The sequence below is a fragment of the Rhynchophorus ferrugineus genome, unplaced genomic scaffold (genome assembly GCF_030347505.1).
Source record: "Rhynchophorus ferrugineus isolate W39M unplaced genomic scaffold, kcgeb_rfMv2 rfM6, whole genome shotgun sequence".
Taxonomy (NCBI): domain Eukaryota; kingdom Metazoa; phylum Arthropoda; class Insecta; order Coleoptera; family Curculionidae; genus Rhynchophorus; species Rhynchophorus ferrugineus.
This window is the reverse complement of record NW_027472585.1, coordinates 46,061,048-46,071,472: the sequence shown is the minus strand read 5'-3', so window position 1 is coordinate 46,071,472 and position 10,425 is coordinate 46,061,048. Positions and strand designations below refer to the sequence as shown.

At 34.4% G+C, this 10,425-nt stretch overlaps 2 non-coding genes across 2 annotated transcripts; both read right to left on the bottom strand.

The window, feature by feature from the left end:
• Nucleotides 1-8,017: 8,017 nt before the first annotated feature.
• LOC143199225 (U6 spliceosomal RNA) lies at nt 8,018-8,122 on the bottom strand. Its single transcript, XR_013006397.1, has one exon. It is a non-coding gene; the product is annotated as a U6 spliceosomal RNA (small nuclear RNA).
• Nucleotides 8,123-8,659: 537 nt separating this feature from the next.
• LOC143199219 (U6 spliceosomal RNA) lies at nt 8,660-8,767 on the bottom strand. Its single transcript, XR_013006392.1, has one exon. It is a non-coding gene; the product is annotated as a U6 spliceosomal RNA (small nuclear RNA).
• Nucleotides 8,768-10,425: the final 1,658 nt, after the last annotated feature.

The window sequence follows — 10,425 nt, the reverse complement described above, 5'->3', positions numbered from 1 at the left end:
AGCCAAATTGAGATGTTGTTCATTGTAGTACACCTGCGCTCAACTATACAACCATATACTGCATCTTGTCCATTGACCTGTGGCCTATTCGATCAATAGTGGTACTAATAACAGGTTAATTGAAAAGTCCCCGGCCTACCATAGAAAAACACATTTTTTTGGCAAAATTAGGTTTTTTTATTCAACATGATTCCCTTCAAGAGTGAACATTTCGATACCATTTTTGTAGTACTATTTATCCTTTGCTTCAAAATAGGCCTCAGTTTCGGCGATCATCACTTCATTTGACTAAAATTCCCAGCGAGTATTCTTTTGAGATCTGGAACAGGAACTAGCCGCTGGGGGCCAGATCTGGAGGATACGGTGGATGAGGAAGCAATTCGAAGGCCAATTCATGGATTTTTGTGACACGGTGCATTGTGTTGGTGAAGCAGCACTTTCTTTTTCTTGAAATGCGGCCGATTTTCGGCGATTTGGTCCTTCAAACGGTCCAATAACGTTATGTAATAGTCGCCGTTGATGATCGTTCCTTTTTCAAGGTAGTCAATAAAAATTATTCCATGCGCATCCCAAAATACAGACGACGTAACCTTGACAGCCCACTGTTACGTTTTCCCACGCTTTGGAGCGGGTTCATCGTGTGCAGTCCACTCGGATGACTGTCGACTGGACTTCGAAGTGAAATGATGGATCCATGTTTCATCCATTGTCACATGTCGATGCAAAAACTCTATTCACCTATTGTCACCAAAGTATTTCGTTCAATTTCAATTTACGGTTATTCAAAATCATTTTGTGCATTTTTTAAAAGTTTTCGTCGGTAACAACTTTCGGGCGTCCACTGCGTTCACCACTGGTCTTCGGTGCTCATTTCACCACCTCTATACTGGGACAGTGTCCGGAAACTCGGCATCAAGCAAAGTTTTTGCTTCAACTGAATTTTTTTCCTTCAAAAGCAATATTTTATCAGCACGCGAAATTCATTTTTATCCATTTGATTCACAATAACAAATGTTGCTTCACTCAAAATGCTATAATTCACAAACTAATGATCCGACAGCTGTCAAATTTATACACGCATCTTTTGATGGTTAGGGCTAACTAAAAAACATATGGATTTTATTCTAGTAGCGCCATCTATGTGTCAGCCCGGGGACTTTTCAATTGACCTGTTAATAAAAGCTAATATTTCACAGAGCATCTTTTATTCTTCATTTCAAGATATTAAATTATATATGCTAACGAGTTCACAAATAGCTTATCAAGAAAGTGTCAATGGTATTGACTGAGGATGGAAGAATTTTGCTTGCAGATTTCTATCAAATTGGCAAGTTCAAGAAACAAGCTCAAGAAGAAAAACACTGACTGAAGAAAAAGCATTCATTTTCTCTCAAGATAACATACCTATTCATACAAATGCAAAAAGATTATTATAAAATAGTAAATAAATCTGTATTAGTTTTATTTTTCAGTCTAGTTTCTTAAACACCACAATTTTAGAATTCAGAAACTTCGAATTCATATTTATACAAAATCTAATTCTGTTTACTATAATTGTGATTATTCGAATCAGACTTAATTCATAACTCATAAGTTGGGATAAATGTATTGTGTCCAAGGGGATTACTTTAATAGGGATGATAAAAATTTCGAAAAATAACTGGCGTTAACAAATTTTTTGGTCACAGTATTATTACTTTGTAACAGGACCGAGAACAACAGACAAATTATAATGGACAAGTTGTGTTCGACACGACACAACCATGATATTTATGAATTCCATTAGAATGTTTATAATATCGTGGTGTATCATTAACGTTAAAATAATGCAATATGCAAAACCGGGTATGCTTTATAAAATAATTCGCGAGACGTAAGAAGCAAATAAGATTGCTCGAACATTTTTAATAGATGATTCATAATTAATCGGATCCATTATGTAGTTAAAATAAAATCAATATGAACATCATGCATTATTCAGTATCATTAATGTAATTACAAAACATATCGTAATTATCGGTTTTTGCATATAAGGCTACTCCCACAATACGTCCATTTAAAAAACAAAACAAAATGGTTTCGAAGGTAATAATAAACTATATTTTGTCCATTATCTATTACCATTATTAACTTAATTAATATATGAAAAATAGCTAGTAACTAATAAATAAATAAATAAATAAATTATGGACGTAATTATTATTGATTTAATAATAATTATACGTAATTATTATATATATTAGGTATACAAATAAGTATTTTACGTTCAACAAAAGAAGACTTATCAAAACACCAAACATCATACATCATAACATAACATAGAACATCTGTCACTAATATAACTTTTGAGTATGAACATCTCATATACTTTCCTTCCAAGGTATTCTAACTATATTTCATTTCTATTCAAGCTTTGAGCTTTAGGAACTTATTCTCCTATCTAGAGGAACCTAAGAATTCACCAATCCTTATTTTTAAAGATCTGCAAAGATAGAATGTAAATATAAAATTCAACGCTTCCTACTTATCCGTCAAATATAGAAACAATCTAAAACTTTGCCTGGTTAAAGGCGCTTAGAGTGTTTAAACTTTGTCTTGTAGGCAGCATTCAATGATTCACATCTATCGAATCATTTACACCACATTCTCGTGTTAAAATACACTGGACATCTGTCGTTTATTACAAGCAAAAACTAAGCTCTCCGGCAATTTTCGAAACTATTCTTTTCAATCCTGTCGGAGCACTCAATCTATAAAATCCCTTATATGAAAACTCTTGCTTCCTATTGATGATAATAGTCTGATATAATTTGAGTGGATCTTGATAGAAGGGAATGATAAAATTTAACTAACCAAGAAAATCCTCTTCTCTCCTACTATCTGTTTACTAAAGCATACAATGAAATACTGAAAGATACGTAAGTAAAAAGATTGCTGAGTAGATACTGTTAATTTCCCCACAGCCATCACGCTCTTGACCAACGTAAAAAGTTTGGAGCAGTCCTCCTGGACCTAACCGAAGCCTTCGACAAGATCTGGCACGACTGTTTGATCGCAAAATGCTTACGGTTAGGCCACCCAGAAGACCTAACTTTATCAAAACCTATCTATAGGACAGATCTTTCCAGGTCGAGATCAGGAAAACACTTTCCAGCCGAAATCAAATCGACGATGGCGTACCTCTAGGTTCACCGCTGGTCCCAGCCTTATTTAACCTTTTTATTTCAGATCTGCCGTGGAAAGAGCACATTGACGTTGCGTTTTTACGCTGACGACACTGATTTCTTCACGGCTTCCAAGCTCGGGGATACCATTCACAGAAGTTTACATAAGCAGCTCGATCATGCGGTCAAGTGGTTTAAATTTTGGAGATTGCATATCAACCCACTATAGACCTAGGCCATCATTTTCTATAAGAAGCATTATACACTGCTCGTCTCGCAACTTAAGATCGACACCGCAACCATTCCATGGCTGGATAACGTCACGTACTCCACTTCGACCGACGGTTTGGTTGGCATTCCCAAATCCAGAAAGCAATCGAGAAAGATTTGGGTATAGCAAACTTGCTATCTTCTCTGCCCTGCCCTTCTGGCAGACTTCTCGTCTCCATCAAATGCTTATTTTACAAGATGTTAATTCGGTCCGTACTCCTCTACGGATCTAATGTCTACTTCAAGTTTGTTACACCCAACCAGGTGAAACGGCTTCAAGTTTTTCAAGATAAGCTCCTCAGGAGAATATTAAACGCTCCATGATAGGTCAGAAATATTCAAATTCGCAGGGAAATTGATACTCCAGAAAGCAAACACTTCATATTGCAATCCCACCACAAACAACTCAGCTGAAGTTCCTCTGAAAACGCACTTGTTCGCGAGCTGGTCGACATGCTGGGAGCTTAGCACCGTGTCACCGCTAACCTTCCCCCTTCACCAGGCTGAAATGACCTCATCAGTACGACAATACCCAGTCGTGTGTTAACTCAAGTTTGCGAATCCAGTTGGTTTCACTATCTGTTTTTTGCCGGGTCAAATTTAATGCAGTAGCAGTAGCGATCCACAGGGGTCCACTGTGAGGCGGATTCGGTTTTGTGTATTGGTAAGCCCAGAGGCAGTCCCACATAACCCGGTCCAACTTGTCGCTCCAGGACAGGTCTCCTCGATCAATTGTACGTCATGCATTCCACCGCCTGGTATTATGCCAGAATAAAAAAATGTAAATTTTCTCATTTCATCCTGACCTACTTTTTAACTAACTGCAGAAGCCCCCGAACTATAAGGGGAAATCTGGTTTACCAGATTCACTACAATTTTATTGTATTTGGTCCATAGCTTAATTTTATGTCGAATATTATCTATATACAATTTGTTTAAATCAGGATTTTGTTACTTCTAGTTTTTATACCATGCATTTTAATCCCTTAGTGGATTGATGCTTTCCTGTACTGAATATCTGTTTTTTTTCGAACGTCTCAGACATATATGGATAGAAAAAATATAAGATCTATACTGGACACAATATTTATCAATCAATATTTACTTCTCTTCTGCATGCCATTCTGCTTCTATGCAGTTTTAAAAATTTGTAAGTTGTAATAAGTTTGTAGAATTAGTAATGCCATCAAGTAATTCTTCCTATTATTTTTTTCCAGCACGCTATATTATTAATAAAATTTCAATAGACTTAAATCATTCATTATAAAATGACCAGCTATAACTATATTGTGAACATTGAATGTTTTATTTCTGATCTAATCTAAATTGCATACTCATTACAGGCTCATTAATAATGATTAAAAAAATTATTTAATTTCGTTGGCAGACTAAATATCACCACTTGATATTTAGCCGACAGATAACAAGTCTGCGCGCTGTTAAAGACAAATCGGTAGCGAAAACACATAATTTGAACAACAATAAAATGTTAATTGGTTTGGCATGTCGGCTGCCATTGTTTATTTATTAATTATCATTAAATTACCGCTCGGATGTAAGACAAACTGATAATTTTTATACCGTCAATTCGAAGATAGTTATGGTATATCCAAAGTTATTTTGTACATACGTCATCTAGATTTGTAACGTCAAAACGTCGCAATGTTGCCGTATCAACTCTGAGTTTTAGTTCAGTTTGGCTTTTATATACAGCAAAATTCTAATCTAAATAATATAATTAAACAAAAATACTGTTATCAAATATAATTTATTTTAATATTATAGTAAATCTAATGCATATTTTATCAAAGGACATAAAACTACAATTAAGTACAGAGTAATAATAGTTTGTAGGTTAGGGTTGTGTTAGATAATATTTACATTAAACTCTGTTCCATACCACCGATTAGTTAGAGTTCTAGGCGCGTAGCGTATGCCCTGAAGACCTAGTCTACCTTATTATAAATTCTATATCCAACTAATACAATTTACTTTAATTAGAAAGCACATTTACCCTTAACGCTTAGTTCTTGTATCCTTGGCACAGTGTTCCTTGTAAAGACATTTTGATAACACTGTATTTCTCCTTAGTTTGTTCTGTTAATACCTGTAGACATATTTCTTGATCTAACTAGATTTAATTACTGCATTCTCCTTAATGCATTTGCCATATTTACAATATAGTTACTATTCTTTCTCTACTCGTGTATTTTCTAACCATTACACACATATCTATGCACATAAATATTGTACACTCTACAATAAGATTTCCTACAGTTATCATATATTTATTATATACTCACCCTTACTTGTTCACATTCTCATCACCCTGTCTTGACAGCATTGAATCATATCCTGTTCAGAAAGTTTCATTCAAGTGAATACATTATTCCATTATTTGTCAATTTCTTCTTCAATGTGTCTTACGATTTCATCCAAACCGAACGTGTTATGAACCATTGCTGTTTCCGGCATGAAGGACAATATAAATGCAATGGATTATTAATAGATGTTATGACTAATAAAACCTAATCAATTGTTATCCCAATATTTACCTTTTTCCATCAACTTTTCTTGTTAAAACACTATTTTTATTATCATCTTGCCATGAGTCACCATTGGGTCTCATCTAAATACGTAAATTTGATATAATAAATTTTCCTTCATTTTATTATGTGCTTTTAAAAATCTTATTCTCTTAAAAATAATGTCCGGAAGTTCTATTTAACCTTTTTGATACTTTCAGACTAACAGTTTCCTTTGAAATAATTATACTAAATTATTTTTATATTGAAAAACTACTCGCTGTTTTTATATATTTCAGTGACCGTCTCCGTACTAACATTCAGTGCAGCTGGAACAGGCTATAAATGTTTTCAATAAAAATTACAACAATTTGATATTTAACAGTAAAAAGGCTTACCTCTCTAAAAAATTTTGGATAGATTATACATAGTTGAATTTGTCTTAGACCCTTATTAAAAAAAACGTTATATGAGTTTTCTAATTAAAGTTGTATGGTATATATCGAAAACTTAATATTGAAAGGGGCCAAGAAATATGAATGGTCGCTTGTTCGAGGTACGTTAACGTAAACAATAGAGGCTTTGTGTTCTACGCCGAATTCGAGAACATTTAAGGGCTGGCTCCACGCAACTACAACCTAACAATAATTGATATTGTTGTCCGAAGTAGAAAACAACAACTCTCATTATTCAACAAGTTGTTTGGAACAGTTTTCGTTAATGGGTCCCAAATGTAGATTCATTTAAATTTAAGATTAGGAACGCATATGGGCTGGGTTAGGTTCTCGGTTATAGATAATGAAAGGAACGGTGAAACGCTAGGATTTTAAGCTTGTCTAATATTAAACTTGTTTTTATAATAACTATTATCTTTATTTTTGGTGAATAATAATATTTCTGTATATTTAAACTTGAAAAAAGACTATCAATTTGGCTTCCGTCATAAACACGGAACAACAGAACAAATACACAGATTGGTCAACCAAATTAACAAAAATTTAAGCGATAATAAATATGCTCCGCTGCATTTCTCGATATATATCAGGCCTTCGATAAGGTGTTGTCACAAACAGACATTTTATTGTCAAACAGCTAATATATTTGGGTGTTCCGCAGGGCAGTGCTCTTGGACCATTTTTATATCTATTGTATACAGCTGATCTACCGACTCTAAGAAACACTACTGTTGCAACATATGCTAGCGATACAGCGGTTTTATCATCACACAAGGATCAACTTCATCTTAACAAAGTCGAATTGTGGTTGAAAACGTGGTGTATCAAAGCAAATGAGACAAAATCTACCCATGTGTCATTCACCCTTTGTAGAAGAACTTGTCCCTCAGTAAAATTGTATAATCATGAACTTTCGCAAGCAGACAATCTGGGAATGCATTTTGATCGCCATAGGAAAAACATATAGTGACAAAACGCAAGCAGCTTAGGTTTAAACTAAACCAAATGTATTGGCTGATAGGGCATAAATCTAAATCATTATTAGATAACAAGGTTTTGCTGTATGTCAATATATAGGCCCATTTGAATTAAATAACGTCCCAGTAACACCATTCTTAACAGTAAGGGTTATATTCCCGAATAGAGATCAGTACCCCCTACGAAGGACCTCAATCTATCGAAATTTCGCAGTCTAAGACAAGCCTTCAAGTTGTTCCAAATGCCGAAATTCGGTCTTTGATTTTGTATTTCATGTATTTAGTTAAAATATGTTTTACTGTGCATTCTGTGTTACACTCAAACCTTGAGAAGAAAGTCATGTGTTATAATCAATGACTGTTCATAATAATTTCTTCTGATCTTCCATGGTTTATTCTCATCTAACAAATCCAATCCCAGTGTAGCTAAGCTTTTTGTACAGTTCCAACCTTAGATCATTTAGGTAGTGATCCCTGTATCATTCCCGCAAGGTAGTCAGCACAATCATTACCCCCTGTATCCGTTATGTGAATTAGTGATCTAATTTTACCAATAATGACCCCGGAACTCATTCTTGAGGGAACTCATGTAATATGTGGCAACTACATAAAAATTGTAGTTTTCTGAAAATGTGGTACCCTTCACTATTATGCGTGTTATCCTTGGGCAAGGGCCATCCTAATCTTCTCTGTATCATTCCTATTTTAGTAAGTTGTAATACGTTTTTAGAATTAGTAATGCCATGAAGTATGCTATATTATTAATATAATTTCAAGATAGTTAAATCATTCATTATAAAATGACCAGCTATAACTATATTGTGAACATTAAATGTTTCATTTTTGATCTAATCTAAATTGCATATTCATTATAGGCTCATTAATAATGATTAAAAAAATTATTTAATTTTGTTGACAGACTAAATATCACCACTTGATATTTAGCCGACAGATAACAAGTCTGCGCACTGTTAAAGACAAATCGGTAGCGAAAACACATAATTTGAATAATAATAAAATGTTAATTGGTCTGGCATGTCGGCTGCCATTGTTTATTTATTAATTACCATTAAATTACCGCTCGGATGTAAGCCAAACTGATAATTTTTATACCGTCAATTCGAAGATAGTTATGGTATGTATATCCAAAGTTACTCTAAATTTTATCAATAATGACTCCGGCCAGAGCATGTTTCGGTTGTGTGGAACTTAGATTCTTGAGGAAACTCATGTAATATGTGGCAATCCCATAAAAATTGTAGTTTTCTGAAAATGTGGAACGCTTCACGATTGTGCGTATTATCCTTGTGCAAGAGCCATGCTAATCTTCTCTGTATCATTCCAATTTTAGTATATGTTCAGCCGAAGTCGAGTACAGTTATAGTTAAGAGTAAACACTTACACACTATTCAAGTTCAGGCGGTTTGGATCGCTTAAATCTCCTGATTTATTGCGAATTATCCAGTAGCGATACTGCTTCCACGTTGTTTCTTCTTATTTTGATATTTTAGAGCGAAATTGAAATTTGATTTCCAAGATATCGTGTTGATTACGGAGCGATAAGCATTGATAGTTAATCGAAGCAGTTCGTTCTGGCATTGTTAGATTACTAGGTGACTTGATGTTTTAGTTTAACCTGCATGTTTGAATCCCGTAATCAAATCAAACAAATCGAAAACATCACAATGGCTACATTTGCTGATGATACTGCTATTCTTGCTGTCGGAAACAATAGCGAAGAAGCAACCCGAAACCTACAACAGGCTACTGACACTATAAATAAATGGACCCAAATCTGGAAAATACAAATTAACCAAAACAAATCTGTGCATGTTCAATTCACCTATAAACAGGCCGCGCATACACCATTGACCATAAACCACACTGTCATACCATACAGCAATAATGCTAAGTATCTCGGAATGACACTTGATGCAAAACTACGGTGGAAGGAACATGTCAAAAAGAAAAGAAAAGATCTTGAGTTAAAATATAGAAAAATGTATTGGCTAATTGGAAGAAAATCTCAATTAACTATACATAATAAATTACTTCTATATAAACAAATATTAAAACCTATATGGACATACGGAATACAATTATGGGGATGTTCCGCAAAAAGCAACATAAATCTAATACAAGTTTTCCAGAACAAAGTCCTAAGAAGCATCGTAGGTGCACCCAGATATTATCGGACCATTTATTTACATCGAGATCTTCAGATACCGACTGTCAATCAAGAAATTAAAAGAATTGCAAAGAGACATGAGGAGAGACTTCACTCTCATGTTAATTTCGAAGTATTACAACTCTTGGATAACACCAAAACCGGACGCAGACTCAAAAGGACCAAACCATTTGAACTTGTGTAGTGTGTTGTAGTGTAGTGCAGTGAGGTGCATTAGAAAAAACTCAAAGTGTTAAAACAATTATTATTATGCTAGAGACTATGTAGGACTGATGAGTCCTATTAGATATATACCTAGATTTAAGCTATTATAAGGACAAATTGTAGGTTAGTCGGCAACGACTAGTAACAATGTATATAATTATAAAAAAAAAAAAAAAAAAAAAAAAAAAATTTCTGGAGGATGACATAATGTTTCATGAACTAATTGAATGAAAATTCTATGTTGCTCAATACTGCTCTGTTTATTGACGTGGCCACTGAGAAGGAAATAGGCTTCATCGCTCATTATCAATTTAGACGAAAAATCTTCAATTTCACCAGACAACCTTAGGATTGCATTTCTACACTCAACTCGGTACCACTCAGGATCTCTTGGTAGCAATTTTTGGACCAATTGAATTTTGTTCGGGAACATTTTTAAAATTCGCCTTAACCTGTGTGAAGAAATGTGTAACTGGGAACCACATCTCCGAGTTGATGTTTCTAGAGACTCTGCAACACTATTGTGCATCAGAGCCACATTTAGACATAGTCACATAACCAAGATGGTGCGCAATCAAAATGGTAGCGAGACTTTTGCCCCACTTGTTACTTCGACGTTTTTATGTTCACGATATCTCTTTT